Source organism: Acanthopagrus latus, chromosome 21, assembly GCF_904848185.1.
Source record: "Acanthopagrus latus isolate v.2019 chromosome 21, fAcaLat1.1, whole genome shotgun sequence".
NCBI classification, from domain to species: domain Eukaryota; kingdom Metazoa; phylum Chordata; class Actinopteri; order Spariformes; family Sparidae; genus Acanthopagrus; species Acanthopagrus latus.
Genome location: NC_051059.1, coordinates 27,350,149 through 27,366,863, shown reverse-complemented (window position 1 = coordinate 27,366,863; position 16,715 = coordinate 27,350,149). Strand labels below are relative to the sequence as shown.

General features: G+C 42.2%; 1 long non-coding RNA gene across 1 annotated transcript; it reads right to left on the bottom strand.

Moving 5' to 3' along the window:
* Positions 1-291: 291 nt before the first annotated feature.
* LOC119010700 lies at positions 292-13,733 on the bottom strand. Its single transcript, XR_005072033.1, has 3 exons — positions 13,548-13,733; positions 1,577-1,714; positions 292-1,390 (listed from the first exon to the last, which is right to left on the bottom strand). It is a non-coding gene; the product is annotated as an uncharacterized LOC119010700 (long non-coding RNA).
* Positions 13,734-16,715: the final 2,982 nt, after the last annotated feature.

Here is a 16,715-nt window from a genome sequence, read left to right as displayed (position 1 = left end):
GAGGGTCTTCACAGAGACAAACCAGGTTTCTCATCTGTACATACCTGTTAGTGCAGATCAACATGTGACGTGACATCACAGCAGTTTGTCTAATGAGTCATAAACAGCTTCAACACAGGAAACAACACAGAAAATCAACCTCGGTCCCTCCACTGAGGAGGTCGTTTCTCACCTGCGTCCGTCTGTTTGTTGGTTTGTCAGCAGGATTAAACTAAAACTACTGAACAGACTTTCAACAAACTTGGATGGAGGACTTGATTTAAATAAAGCAGACCGTTGTTAGCAGAGGTATGCACTCTACTGCAGTATTTTCTTTATTTCTGTGACCCAAAAATGCTCCTGCAGGCAAAAACTCACTATTGTTCTTTATGTGCTTATGTACAATAAATAAATAACCAAAGAATAAAACACATAAACCTACATAATTTCCAGTTTTAGGGCTTTAAAAACGGGTATAAACTACATATTACTGGATCTGGAATCTCATTGGTTACGTGATGTGTCAATCAACCGGGGACTGGCGTGTAATTGGCTCAGGATGGAGGGGAAAGAAGAGAGAGTGGGTGCCTTGTCTACACCATCACCCATTGGTTGTTGCAGGCTCTAGGGCGGGCAGATAAGATCATATCTGCTCAAATGAGCTGTCAATCAAACGGCGGGATGTCTGTTCTGCCATCGTCGGCAGAACCTTGAACATGCTAGTTAGCTTGTTTGTTTGTTGATTGTTCCTTGCTGATGTGGTTTAATCTTTAAATGGTTTACATGGATGGATCAGGAGAACCTGAGCGTTCTATCGACGTGTGGCGACGAAACACTTTAACTGAGGCGTCAGCTGATCTGCTTCATGTTTGTCTTGTTTGGGGAAGCAGCTGCAGGAGAACAATGTTCTGATCCAACAGCCTCCACTCTCTCTGGTGTTAGTCCACCTGATGCAGAACCAGAGATTTCACCCAGTTCAGGTCCATCTCCAGTGACACAGAGTCTGTAGTTCAATCACAGGAAGTCAGAGGAGTCGGCGCTGACGGTTTGTCTCATGGTGCCCAAAAATCACTTCATGCATCTTTAAAATGTTGTGTGATGTGTGTGTGTGTGTGTGTGTGTGTGTGTGTGTGTGTGCGTGTGTGTGTGTGTGTGTGTCCGTGTGTGTCCGTGTGTGTGTGTGTGAGGTCTGAAGCTGTGTAGTAAGAGTGTGTAACTGATGTTATCTGACACAAGAGGAAGTGCAGAGCGCTCTCTGACCGTGACTTCCTCTGGTGTCTCAGTGAGGAAACATCGAGCTGATGTTCAGTCGGACTCTGCTGCGCTCGCCGGAGACGAGGTGAGGTGAGGTGGAAGCGTTGTCGGTGGTTACGCAGGTGAGCGGACAGCAGGACGGGATGTGATCTGGAATCTGGAATCACAACCAGGAGATTCAGACAGCAGCTAGCAGCGGTTAGCAGCTAACTCAAAAAAACAACAAAATGTCTTGTTCCTTTAATCTCTGATATCATGTTTGGTGCATTTCATCCATGTTTTTACGTAATTAATGATGCTCGTCCTTTATGAAAGCCAACAGCCAATGAAACTCCTCCTCTACCTCGCTCTTCATCTTCCTCCTCAGGTCACATGACTGCCATCCTGCTCGCTCGCCCACAGCCCGGTTTCACTGTCAGTCCACCTCTCTTTCTCTGTATTGATCAGGCTGAAGGACGTTATGTCTGATGTATGACGTTACCTGCAGGAGAGAGATCACTGATCGTCACCTCCAGCCGTCTTTGTACCATAAACGTCCTCAACATTTGGTCAAAATCACCTTTATTTTATTTATTTTACTTTATTAAGACTCAGTCACACCAGCATTTAAAACGGAAAATTCAGCTTTTGTTAGATTTGACTGAAAATTAGATATTGATTATAAATCGACTTTATTGACCTTGATAGAAGTGATGTCAAATATCTCGTCACAGTCAGAAGTTGTGTCAGTGTGCGTTTGAATTTAAAAAAATAACAAATGTGATTAAATTCACCAAAAATGACATTGAAAATAATTAATTAGTAATAATGTGACAAATGTGTATTTCTGCTCCTTTATTTTATTTAATTCTCAATTTTATTTGTTAATTTACTCTTTTTTAAGTGCTTTTTTTTTGCATATTTATTTTTGAGTTTATTTTGTACTCTTGTCTCTTTGTCAGGTCACACATACAATAAAGAGTGTATACCTCCGCCAGGACTGTTGGCGGAGGTATACACTCTTTATTGTATGTGTGACCTGTGCAGGTCAAACAAGCCTCTTATAATCGTTCATCTGTTTGTATTTGGGACCAGATCAAATCGTTCTCACTCACAGAAACTTATTTTCATTACTCCCTGAGAAATTAACCAAAATGACAGAACGTCCCATCGCACATGTCTCTTTAACCAGAACAGCACCAGCAGTTAGTGGACTCGGTTCTGGACTGAGATTCGTCCTCCAGCCAAGTTTAGTGGGAATCTGTTCTGTAGGTTCTGTTTAATCCTGCTGACAAACCAACAAAAAAACAAACCAACAGGGGAGAAAACCTCACATCTGTTAATAAATACATACATACATACATAAATTTAAAGGAGCAGTATGTAGAAATGTTGTTCTGTCAGTGAACAAACAAACGGATCTCAGAGGAAAAGAAGCTTCATATGAAATCTGGAGATGAAACATGGTGATGTGATGTCATCAGTGTGTCCAGAGGACGATTACTCTCATGATAAACTTTATATTTATTTAGAATTTAATGGTTCATCTCATTTCTATCATAGAAAGTTACGTTTACAGTTAAATGGTCAGAATAGAGAGGACGGAGCGGTTCTGTGGGTCCAAACAAACTCTGTCTTCATGACTGAATCAACAAACTGACCTTAAAGGACGACACAGTTTATACTGTTGTACTTTGTTTACATGTGGCGGACCCTGCCACCTTTCTTGCGTCAAGCAGTGTTCTGGGACTTTGTTCTCCTTTGCTGCAGGTAAATCACCAGAATCCACAGATCAGAAGCACAAAACTGTGACAGAAGTACGTTAAAATATTACATATTATATATTTTAAAACTTTTCCTCCTCAAATTGCCATAAATTTAACTTCAGTCAGTCTCGGTGTGACTCTCTTCATCAGCGTACTGGATGAGTCCAGGACCAGCAGCAGCTCAGACAAACCGGACCGTGGCTCCGCTGGTCCGTCCGTCCTGCTGTGACGGCGGAACACGTAACGTATGTAATGAAGGCACGCGGACTCAAACACTCCCTCAGTGTGTGTTTTTCAGAAGGCGTCTCTGCAGCTTTACGAGCGCGTCGCCTGAGGCTGCACATTTACAGCTGGAATTCTGTTTGAAAGAACAAGCTGAGACAGCGAGGGGCTCACAGTCCTGCACGACTCCTCCACCCCCCCAACACACCTCCTCTGTTCCCTCTCCTGCTCCTCCAGCAGCCGTTTCTCCTGGAAAACACTCCCTGTGTAAATCTGCTGCTGCCACCGGAGCTCCGCTAACACTGCAGCTACCATCAACTGACACCTTTACTCGTACCGACGCTGCTCCTGTGATCGCTAACGTAAGCAGCTCTAAAAGCTACAGGGGGCAGCAGAGACCAGCCATCCAGCTCAATTAGCTGCGGAGTTAAGTGGCCATATTAGCTGGTGGGACTCCGCCTGGACCGTGACCTCAGAGGAAGTCAAATTCCAGCCATATTTCACAGATTGCTCCTTTAAACATCGATCATGGAAACAAAGATACGTGAAGACGCAGAACTTCAACCTGAAGGACAAAAGTCCCAAAACTTAAAACCTCCGAGGATCCAAATGTGTCCAACTGATGACAAACTGTCTGCAGACTGAACTTCTAATAAACTTTATTAACACACAGCTGAAGACACAAAGTGCTTCACAGGGTTGAACCAGGATCAGAACCTTTCAGGAGTCAAAGAGTCAAATAAAATCAGACAATAATGTCCAACATTATTATAATAATAAATGATAATACTAATAAATAAGAAATGTTGGAAACAAAACCGTGGGAGAATTTAAATCAAAGCTCGTCTGACATGAACTAAAGACGTCAGTGACTGCAGCCTCAGAGAGAACGTCTCATTTCCCTGCTTTATATGCAGATAAGCACAAAAAGACACCGTTTTCCACTCAAAGACAGAAAGAAGTTCATATAGAACATTTGCTGAATTAACAAGAAGGTTCAAATAATGCAGAATGAGTCAGAGACAGAGTTTCACAGAGTTTATAAAGTGTCTCCAACTCAACAACTCACTAAACTGACACATTTGTTAAGGGAGTCTGGGGACTTTCTCCACGGGGACAAAGAAGTCGCCTATATTGTTCCTGTTTAGTGTCTTTGTAACATGTGACATGTTTAGATCAATAACATGTTTCTTCTTTCATAAATGGAGTGTAAATGGTGAAATCAGTGTAAACAGTGTGTTCAAACAGCTGATCAATGTTGGCAGGTAAGACTTTAGCACTTTAGACACAGAAGCAGACAGGCTGGTACAGACATGCTGCCACAAACTGACACTTTTTACAAGGAGACAAACAACTTCAGCTGAAACATTTAATGCTGAATTTACAACAAGGACACAATGAGTCAGAATCTGTCAGAGACACAGTTTCACTACGTTATGAAGTTTGTTTCAACTCAACAACTCTTAAAATCACTACATTTGTTAATGGAGTCTGGTGTCTCATTCTTTGTGATCAAATGTGTCCTCAGTGTATCTTAGGGGCTCTCACATCTCAGAGCTGATCACCTGTGATCACCTGCGATCGGATCTCTCAGCTGGACTTTGTTAGCAGGTCTGAACAGTGTTGCAGTGATTTTGGATCAAATACTGTGTTTGGTTAAACATTTATAAAAATAACAAACACTAAAATCACAGGTCCTCAGTACACACACACACACACACACACACACACACACACACACACACACACACACACACACACACACACACACACACACACTGACAGGACCTATTTCCTCTCTTATTAAAGCATTACCTTCCTTTGTTCCTGCTGCATTAGCATGAAAAGAGAATCAGTGTGGAGACTTTCAGACGGCCTGGAGCGTCACACATGACAATAGGAGGTGTTGGTCCGAACCCTCCCTGGGGGGGGGGCCTGAAGCAGGAGGGGGAGGATCAACTCTGTATTCAGGTGAGTCCTCCAGGTGGTGTTGGCCCGTCAGTTAAAGGTGTCATACACCTCTTCATCACTCAAACAGGTAAAAACTGTAATTCTGCATGTTAAAGCTGCTCTCTGCTAACAAGCTCGTTAGTAACATCTGCTGGAGGCTGCACCAGTATCAGAAATCCCATAAACACACCAAATATTGCCTAATGTTCAGTTATATTCAGTGCTTGTTTACTGTTAATTTATAATTGCAGAAACAAATTAAAACAGATCAATTTAAACTAATTAATTATGAGCTACATTAATTATTTTTAAATCACATTTTTGGTCCCTTTTGTAAAATATTTATCTATTGAGTCATTTATTTATTTTGTCAGGTTCAGTCCTCCATATTATTCTGCCTATTACAAATACTCTTATGTTTATTTTGGACTTGCAACTTAACAACTCCTCTGAATAATGAAGGTTCTTCTCTTTTCACCCCACTGAAGGACGAGCCCATCTGGGAATCGAACCAACAACCCTTCAGACACAAGTCTGCTTCTCTCAACATCAAAGTTTTGATATTCCTACTAAAAAAAAGGAACATGGAAATTCAAATCTGCAGCAGGTGAGCTTCTCACTGAGAGTCAGCTGATAAGAAGGAAACTGGATAAACAACACACACACACACACACACACACACACACACACACACACACACACACACACACACACACACACACAGGTGGAGGATTGAATGTTTAGAAGTGAAGCCAGAGAGAAGAAGAGTCTGAAACAGGAAGTGGTGAGAGTGACACTTCCTGTTCACAGAGAACGAGCTGCTGTGTTCAGTCTGCTGAATTCTGACGGACAAACAGCTAAAATTATCTTCACGGGTCTGAACCCTGAGTCCAGGAGACTAAAGGAGCAGTGCAACACTTTCTTTAGTCTGTCAGTGAGACGTCTGTTCACAGAGCTGGAGTCAGCATGCTGTTAGCTTAGCTTAGCATAAAGACTCCTCAAGCCCAGTGTTGACCAGCCATCGGTGACATCACTCCTGAAAAGTAACTCATCATGTTACAGGATTACTGCCATCAAGAAGTAACTTCCTAGTTCCTGCGTTATCACAGTCAGTCGCTCTGCAGCCTGATAACTGACTGACAACCTGCTGACAGACACGACAGTGAGAGACACATCTGTCTCCATGACAACAACACAGCTCTGATGACATGTGATTTAAAACAACAACAGAGTTTTAGACACAATCTAAAGAAAGAGATCTCTCGGATTTCTTCAAAGTGAAGTCATAATGTTGAGCTTAAAGTATGAAGAGAGAAAACAGACTAGACTGACTTACTCTTATATAAAATGTTATGTTGCGCTGCCATCACAGAACGTGTCTCACTTATTTATTCTGCTCTAAACTAAAAGGTGAAAGGCTTTATTTGTACACATGTAAAGGTGGAAGACGAGCAGCTCCGAGCCTCCAGGAGGCGCCGTGGCCCCCGTAAGCTTACATGTGAAAGAAACGGTTGTGAAACAATGGAAACAATTTATTGAAAATCGAAGCCATCGAGTCATGACTGGTCTCACTGACACTGATGAACGGAGCTCCGCCTCCGCCGGCTGTTTGCTTTATAAGTTTGTTTTGTGCTGAGTACACATATCGTCAGCACAGACGCCACATGATGTCACCGGCACAAGATGGCCGCACTCGCATCCGCCATGTTATTATGGCTTCATTTCTGTACAGTGGGAGGAAGCAGAGACGGGTCGTCCATCTTGAAGTGTCACAGACATACAGGGAGAAGAACTAAAGGAGCAGTCTGTAGTTTGGTTAAAGAAATATTAATGAGCAGAGAAAGATCCTCATTGGCTGCTGAACAAACTAAATAAATTAACTCTCTTTGTCTTCATGACTGAATAAACAAACTGACCTTAAAGGACAACACAGTTTATACTGTTTCACTTTGTTTATATGTGGCGGACCCTGCCACCTCTCTGTCCTCAGACAGGGTTCTGAGACCTTACTGTCCTCTGACAACAGCTGGTTGGTTCACTGATGGAGACAGTTTGTGTTATTACCTCATTAACATGTAAATATTATTTAAATAATGTGGTGTTTCATGTTGCTACGCTGACACACTTCACTTCAGCCTCTCTAAACAAAATCAGGATTTTTACAATGAATATTGATGTAATAATATATGTGAATAAAATTATTTGATAAGAGGTTTGAAAAAATCAAGCAGAATAAATCTCTCCTCTGGATCTTTTATCAGAAATAATTCAGATTGTTTGACACAAGATACAAATTGTGTCATGTCATGTACACGTTGTGTTTCTGTCACTCATTTTAAAGAGCGTTAGTATTAGTACACATGTGTCTGCTGGCTGTAGTATCAGAGTCAGTACAAGTACAAACATCAGTACTGTTAATATTTAACCTTCATCTCAGCGGACGTCGGGTCTCTGCAGGTCACCGGGTCAAACTGAGGCTCTGACCTCGTTATGATACAGATGAACTGAGCATGCTCAGTCTGGCTGCTGCACATACACACACACACACACACACACACACACACGCACACACACAGTCAGACAGATGTCCCTGGCTGCAGCTCGTAGCCCATTAGTTGTGTTTAATTATTGATCTCTATAGAGTCTTGCAGCAGGCAGATGGACACACACACACACACACACACACACACACACACACACACACACACACACACACACACGGTGATGTCATCAGTCAGGGTGTAATGTACGTCTCCATCTGATAATTTGATTGAGAAGTCTTCATGGATCATTGCTGAGATCTCACAGTAAAAACATTTCAGTCCAATCAGATATTTGTGACAAAACACTCAATACACATACAATAATAACATGATATAAACATATGTATTTATATCAATACGTTATGTGTAGGTTGTGATGCATCTGCTGTTCCAGTGCAAACAATCTGCCAATCAGTTTTGTTATTGAAAGTATATTTTTTGGCCTTTACAGCTTTACTGACAGAGCAGCTTTAGAAATGACAGGAAACGGGATGAGAGCGAAGGGGAGTGACACGCAGCAAAGGGCCTCAGGCCGGGACTTGAACCATAGGACAAAGCCTCTGTACACGGGACGCTGCTCTACCAGCTGAGTTACATGGCCAATCTGTCAATCAATTTGAAAGAGAAAACAGTGTCCAATCCTGTGGCCTGAATTGGAAATTAAAGGTGGGCGGAGTTTATTTTCAGGGTTAACTACAATGTTATTTCTGCCACTAGAGGGCGCTTTAACAGAGACAACACAGGACCTGCTGTTCAGCTGCTCAGAACCTCCAGCTGGGAAGAAGAGTTGATGCAGATCCAGACCTGCTGGAGGAATAAACACCAGAGTCACACCAGAGTCAAACTAGAGTTAACCCAGAGTCACACCAGAGTCACACCAGAGTCAAACCAGAGTCACACCAGAGTCAAACCAGATTCACACCAGAGTCACACCAGAGTCACACCAGAGTCAAACTAGAGTCACGCCAGAGTCAAACCAGAGTCACACCAGAGTCAAACCAGATTCACACCAGAGTCACACCAGAGTCAAACCAGAGTCACACCAGAGTCACACCAGAGTCAAACCAGAGTCACACCAGAGTCAAACCAGATTCACACCAGAGTCACACCAGAGTCAAACCAGAGTCACACCAGAGTCAAACTAGAGTCACGCCAGAATCACACCAGAGGTTAACCAGAGTCACACCAGAGTCACACCAGAGGTTAACCAGAATCACACCAGAGGTTAACCAGAGTCAAACCAGAGTCACATCAGAGTCAAACCAGAGTCAAACCAGAGTCAAACTAGAGTCACACCAGAGTCAAACTAGAGTCACACCAGAATCACACCAGAGGTTAACCAGATTCACACCAGAGTCACACTAGAGTCAAACCAGAGTCAAACCAGAGTCACACCAGAGTCACACCAGAGTCACACCAGAGTCAAACTAGAGTCACACCAGAGGTTAACCAGAGTCAAACCAGAGTCAAACCAGAGTCACACCAGAGGTTAACCAGAATCACACCAGAGGTTAACCAGAGTCAAACCAGAGTCACATCAGAGTCAAACCAGAGTCACACCAGAGTCACACCAGAGTTTAACCAGAGTCACACCAGAGTTTAACCAGAGTCACACCAGAGTCAAACTAGAGTCACACCAGAGTCAAACTAGAGTCACACCAGAATCACACCAGAGGTTAACCAGAGTCACACCAGAGGTTAACCAGAATCACACCAGAGGTTAACCAGAGTCAAACCAGAGTCACACCAGAGTCACACCAGAGGTTAACCAGAGTCAAACCGGAGTCACATCAGAGTCAAACCAGAGTCAAACCAGAGTCACACCAGAGTCAAACTAGAGTCACACCAGAATCACACCAGAGGTTAACCAGAGTCACACCAGAGTCACACCAGAGGTTAACCAGAATCACACCAGAGGTTAACCAGACTCAAACCAGAGTCACACCAGAGTTTAACCAGAGTCAAACCAGAGTCACACCAGAGTCAAACTAGAGTTGAACCAGAGTCACACCAGAGGTTAACCAGAGTCACACCAGAGGTTAACCAGAGTCACACCAGAGTACCAGTGTACTTTTACTACATGAAGCTGATGATTATCAGCTGATGACGAGGATCAGGTGTGAGGAGGTTCAGGTGTGATGACATCACCGTAACATTCATGTTCTATCATGTCAATAATTTTTATTCCAGATGATAAAACATTAATTTAACTTCTTCCACTGTGATGTTTCCATGCTCTGATCCCTTCTTTATGTTTTCATCCTCTGTGTGAACTCTTTATTCTCACTCATCTAACTTGAAGTTCTGTGGGTCCAACAGAACCTCAGTCCAAGATCTGGTGATTTAATCTGAAGCGTGTGTCAGTCATGTTAGAGTCTCTGTCTCCATCTGCTGGCTGCACACACACACACATTTATTCTGTATTTTATATTTTATTACTCACTTTAACTTCTGTTCAGTCTCATTATCAACCCGTCGCTCAGTTGAAGCTCTAAACTTGTCTGAAAGGTTCAATTTCAATAAAGTTTAACTGATATTCACGTCACAAACAAATCTTAATTTAAGCAGCTGAGAACTGAAACAGGAAAATAACAACAACATAGTAATAATAATAATAACAACAATGATAATAACAACAATAATAATAATAATATAAATCCTAAGATCATAAGACTAACCCTAAACTTCCTGTTTACCTTCATTAGAATCACTGATCGGTTTTCTTTCTGTTTGTGTTGTTTGCTGTCAAAGATTAAAAACTTAATGTTTCTGTCTGAGATCATTTTAACTTCTTCATTATTTAGTTTTCTCATCTGTGTTTGATTTATTTATTTATCTGTTGTTTTATCTGATATTATCAGTGTTTTATTTTTTTGCCACATTGACTTCTAAGGTTCCACTTTTTGAAAAAGCAAACAAATATTTTTTATTCAACATCAAACTATCAGATGATAAAAGTTTGATTTAGTGAATAATCATAATAAACTACAGTAGTTTCAGTATCACAGGATTCGTTGTATTATCATTAGTTGCAGTATTTGAGTGGAGGTGTTTGTCTCTGCTGCCCTCTAGTGTTCACACGCAGCATCACAACACATTTTATTCATCTTATCTTAGATATAAAGCAAAACAATTCAGTTTATTTCCAATTTCTAACATTAATTTACTTTATTCAATTCAGAATGAGTCAGTTAAAACTTTTGTACTTTTGAATTGAGGACTTTTACTTTTATTTATTATTTATTATTTTTATTTATGTGAAAAACATAAACTATAAACTAATAACTGATGTCTGACTGATAATTCAATGACTCTTTATCAAAATATTATTCTATTTAATTATTTTTTCCCGTCTCAGTTAACAGACTCACTTCCTGCTTCAGCTCTGAGCGTCTGTATGTACTGAAGGTGAGGACAGAGTCAGAACATCTTCACGTTACTGTGTGAGCTGAGGATTGATTTGGACCGGACCAGAAGTGACTGTGGAGACGAACCAACACGGTTCTGGTGACTCTGACTCAGTTTGTGTCCAGTGACGTCAACGTCACAATTCTGAGTTTAAACTCTGAATTTTGTGTTTCCTAAAATCTGTATTTTTCTCAGAATTCATCCGACTTTTTTCTTCTAAAGTTTAAAGTCTGAATTTTAAACTTAACGAGGAGTCTAAACTGGTCTGAGTTCAGTCAGAGACAGAAACTTGAGTTCAGCTAACTTCAGTGGACGTCTGTGACATCATCACTGTGGTTTCTTCACTCGGTTCAGTGGTTCTGCTGCTGCCGGGCCGTCAGACGACAGCAGCTTCACTCCTCACGTCATCATCAACAGACTGACTGGAATATCTTCTCGCTGACCGTCTTGTTTGCTTGTAAAGAGGCATCAGGATTAAATTTCTTTGTAGAGTTTTTAAAGACGAGTTTTCATAATTCGACAGTCGTCCTGTCGGCTGCGTCTGTGTGTCGAGGTCTTCAGCTTCAAGTCTCAGCCTGAACTGATCTCACACCACTTCTCACCCCTCAGCCTCCATTATCACGTCTGATTTAAGGTGGAAATGATGCATCGCACAGCTGCGTTAACACATCAGCAGGAAACCAGACGGACACACAAGGCTCGTCTAAATGTCTCAGTCTTCACCTGAACTCACCTGCTGATCAAACTGCTGCTGGAGCGGCAGGTTACCTGCTCGACGACGCTCTGAGAAAATAAAGATCATATTCTATATTTAAATCATTGAAGTAAACCATCTGAGATACTTGATGAATGTTTCCCTCCGTCTGCCAGACAACATGTTTGTAATACTGATTAAATCTGAACACATCCTATCAGCTGAGGAGAAACTCTACGGAGGACCGAGACTGACAACATCAAATCAAAGTAAAAATTTTTCTCAATGTATAAATACATTAATTCCATTAAATACACCAACAGTTATATTGTTTAAAAATGTAGGCATTAGTTAATTTATAAAATGACAGTTTCAGTCTTCCATAGAAAATAATGAATATATGAGTTGATTAAATGGCACAAAGTGCACCAAAAATGCTAATGAAAGTAATTTTATGCTTTAATGAATTCATGAAATGTAAAACAAATTGATGTTTATGTTTTAATTGGCTTCTGTATTTATTCATCTTTGTATTAATTCCTCCTTAATTAATTAAAAAAAGGTGCAGTACGCCACCAGAGAAGCTAACTGCTGCTAACTGTATTCTGTAGCTAACTATGATCGTAGCTAAAGTTAGCTTGTTGGCTCACTTAGCCATGAAGCTAGCTGCAGGGCTGGCGTTCTGCTAGCCAACAACCCTTTGACCTGGGGCTAGCTGGTTAGCATGCTAACCTCAGTAGAAATCACAGAACTGTTATTTCTTGATATCCTGTTGAAAATTGTATTTAACATTAAAATTCTTACATAGATGCACATTTACATTCCATCTCTGTTTGCTTTCCTCTTTTGTATCGTGCCAGATGATACAGAAATAAATAAAAAAAATTAGATGGTAAAACAAACAGGAAAATAAAATACAAAGCTGCTCGACTGCAGCTTGTTGTTGGGTTAGCTTGAGCAGGTAGACGCTCACCTTTGATGGCGACTTCTCTTTATGAATGACTCCTGATCAGACGGCAGGTGGCGTGTGTGGCGTCATGATAGCGAGCGTTCTGCTAACCGTTTGAACAGAGCGCCTCACGGTGGCGGTCGAGTTTCGGTACAGGCCGACGTGAGCGTCAGACATCAGACACGATGGCGGCTTGACTCCAGATGTGGCTGCCGATCACCTCACGTCAGACGGATCTATACGAGACTGTCCTCCTCAGAAAAACAACCACATCTACTGAGAACTCCTGCAGTTTACTACGGACCATGTTTACGTTTGAGGCGGCGCCCTCTCGTGGCTGAAGTGATTATTACAGCTGTGGAGGAGGAGCGAGTCTCTGACGGATGGACGGATGAAACAGAAACCAGACGTCGACGGTGTGATATATTAAAGGTAACGTGTTTGTAGGTGAAGTGACAGAAATATTTGAGCCCCAAACCACGAAGTTCTGCTGAATCTAACCAAACAGCAACGAAACAGGTCGTGTGGCGCTGATGGACCGTTCAGGTGTGAGGACGTGTTGATCTGTCTCACCAAGGGAGAGTCATGATGTCAGACTAGTTTCAGCTGTATTAAAGTCTATGGGAGATTGATTGATTGATTGATTGATTGATTGATTGATTGACTGATGATACTGAGGGACGAGATGTTTAACCTCCTCTCTGTCTCCGAAGTTCTCCATCATCTCCCGTAGACTTCAATGCAGCTGAAACCAGTCTGACATCCTGACCCTTCCTTGGTTGCATCCTGACCTGCTCACTCACCTGACAGCTCCGCCTCGCAGGACGTCTGATGGCGTGTTCCTCTTCCTGTCCACCTCCAGCAACTCGTCATGAGATCACGGCCTGACGGACTCACAGTGAGCAGCAGCTGAACACATCCTGGTTCACTCGTCCATATTTCAGAGGCTGAAAGTCTCTGATTCCCAGATAAAAGTGCAGATTCAGAGCTTCCTGAGCTTCAATCAGCAGCTTGATGTGACTCACCTGTCGGGAGGAAGAGAAAACACGTGTGAACAAAAACACTTCAATCTTTACTCAACTCATGAAAGAGGATCAAAAACAGAGACATTATGATATTTGAGTGTTTTATTAATCGTCAGAGCTGCAGCTGATGAATCGATCGGCATTCGAAACATCTGCAGCTGTTCTGATAAACTTTCATTTCTTGATTTACTTTACAAACAAAATAAAGTTAAATAATGTTTGTTTTTCTTGATTTTTTGCTGCATTCCTTTGAGAATTATTAAAAATCATCCCTCACTTCTGCTGAACGTCGTCTGATCTTATGTGTTGTTTCTTGTTTTCGGCATTCAGACTTTCATGATATTCAGTGTTTTGCATGAAATTCTCTCTGCTCTCTCTTCTCTACTCGACCTGCTGCAGTGTGAGAGCGTCAGGAGAAAACATCTGCTGCATCAGACGTCCTGCTGGAGGATCCCGAGCTGATCGCAGCTCCAGATGAGATGTGTGAAAGTTTTAAAACTTCTTTCACCACGTTGGTCTTTTTGGGCCGCACTGCATCATGGGATTGCAACTGAAACAGAGACCTAACCAGCGTGTTCACTGTGTGTCGTGTTCAGATCCCACAGAGCTGATCTGGAGTCAGTCCTGATGTTGGCAGCTGCTGTGTGATGGACAGTTTGGATCCTCCATCAGACCCGAGCTTCCTGTTCTGAGCCCGTCTGCTGGTGTCTGTGCTGAGCGCTGTGGCCTCTGGATGGCGCCAGCAGACACGCGGTGGCGTCTTCTTTTGTTACACGCTGGTTATAGATGCTGTGTGGGTTAAAGTACAGTGTTACCATTCTGTGTGGTGTAACAGAGGAGGTTTGGTATTCTGCTGTTTACCATGAGACCAGCAGCAGCAGCAGCCTGTCCCCTCCCAACCCCCCAGAACCAGCCGGCCCACACCGACCCACCGACATCAAACACTCCTTTGATACGGGATGGCCTTTATGAGTGTGTGTGTGTGTGTGTGTGTGTGTGTGTGTGAGGGGAGGGCAGTTCGAAGGCGTTTCCATACCATAGAAGTGAAACCCTTTTTTTCTCCCCTCATTATTTATTCTGGTGTAAAATCTGAGGTGGATTCAGGTTGTAAAGCCACAGCGGAAGAAAACGTAGGATTTTAATGATGAACTGAACAAAGTCCAGTTTAAAGAGACACCAGAGACGCTTTGGACGCTGCTGAGAGTCCCTGCAGGAGCGTTCAGCGCCAGTTCAGCTGCTGAAAAGCTGAATTTAATGTTAAACTAAACGTTCTCAGGGTGATTCAATGTTTTATTTCATTCATGATGAAGTCAGAGACGGTGGAGATGTTAATGAATCAACAGACGGCTGCAGGACTGAAGCTGGACGAGTCCTCATGGACAGGAAACACTCTGAGTCTTTGTTTGGAATCCTTTGAATTTTTCAGAATAAAAGTTCAGCAAAGATGTCAGTGTGAGTGTGACGCAGATGGACAGGAAGGTGTGTGTGTGTGTGTGTGTGTGCATGAGTGCGTGCACGTGTATGTGCGTGCGTATGTGCGTGTGTGTGTGTGACCTTTCGTCTCATGAATTTCCACCCACATGTGAAAGTTGTTTTAATAATTTAAAGTCCCGTCACTGTTTGGTCTCTCGGTGTGTGTGTGTGTGTGTGTGTGTGTGTGTGTGTGTGTTGTGTGGTAAAGCGGTTGCACGTCTCTGAATGTAAAAAGCTGCATGTGAACGTGAAGCTGCAGACAAAGACAGAGCAGCTTTTGTTCTGCCATGACAGAAGAGGCCTCTGCAGCTCCTGAAATGGCGGCCGGAGAGGAACGAGCTGAGCGGAGCGGGAGGGTGAGAAAACCCGGAGCGGAGCCAGAGCTCAGGACGGATCTGGACTCTGATCTAGTTTCAGGTTTTTTTTTCTCTTTGAAATAAACTCATCAATCATCCAGAGGGAGGCAGATATCCTGTCCTATACACGTGTGACGGGTTAAATCAGCCTCAGCAGACAGTTTGGTTGAGTTACTGCTGAGCTCGACCAAAATCAAAAATCAAAAATGAAAGTGTGTCACTGCTGCAACACACAGAGGAAACCAGTGGAAGTGTGTTGAAGGTTAAATCAATAACTGTCCAAAGACACGATATTATAAACACAAATCATTATAATCAGCGTCATCAGACCTGAACATGAATGTTTGATTTGTCCAATGAATTTATTGGCACTTTTAAAAAAAATCTTTTAAAAGCAGATTTGGAGAAGAAACTCAGAAGTTTAATATTCACGATATCAATAACTGTTAAATCAAATGTTTCTCCATCAGTGAATCAACGAGCTGTTCTCAAAATACAGTAAGGTCTGGCAGGGTCCGCCACATATAAACACAGTCAAACAGTATAAACTCTGTTGCCCTTTAAGGTCAGTTTGTTTATTCAGTTTATTCTGTCATGAAGACAAAAAGGGTTTGTTAATTAAGTTCGTTTTATCAGCCAATGAAGGATTTTTCTCTGCTTGTTAACATTTCTTCAACAAAACTACAGACTGCTCCTTTAAACTGCAGACTGAACCTTTAATCTACAGACTGCTCCTTTAATCTACAGACTGCTCCTTTAAACTACAGACTGAACCTTTAAACTACAGACTGCTCCTTTAAACTACAGACTGAACCTTTACACTACAGACTGCTCCTTTAAAAACAGACTTCAGGTCAGATTTCCACTGAACTCGATGAATCTTAATGATTTGGATGATTGGACCTGCAGCTCAACATCTTGAGAAATCCTCTTCTTCTGTTTCTTGATGTTCAGATGGAGTTTAGCTTAGCTTAGCATAGTGACTGGAAACAGAGGGAAACTGCTAGCCTAGCTCTGTCTGAAGGTAAAACACATCACTGGTCGCAGGATCAGTCTGTGAGAAACAACCAGAGTTTGAGTTTAAAACATTAAAAAGTGAACTCACGTGATGAACAGA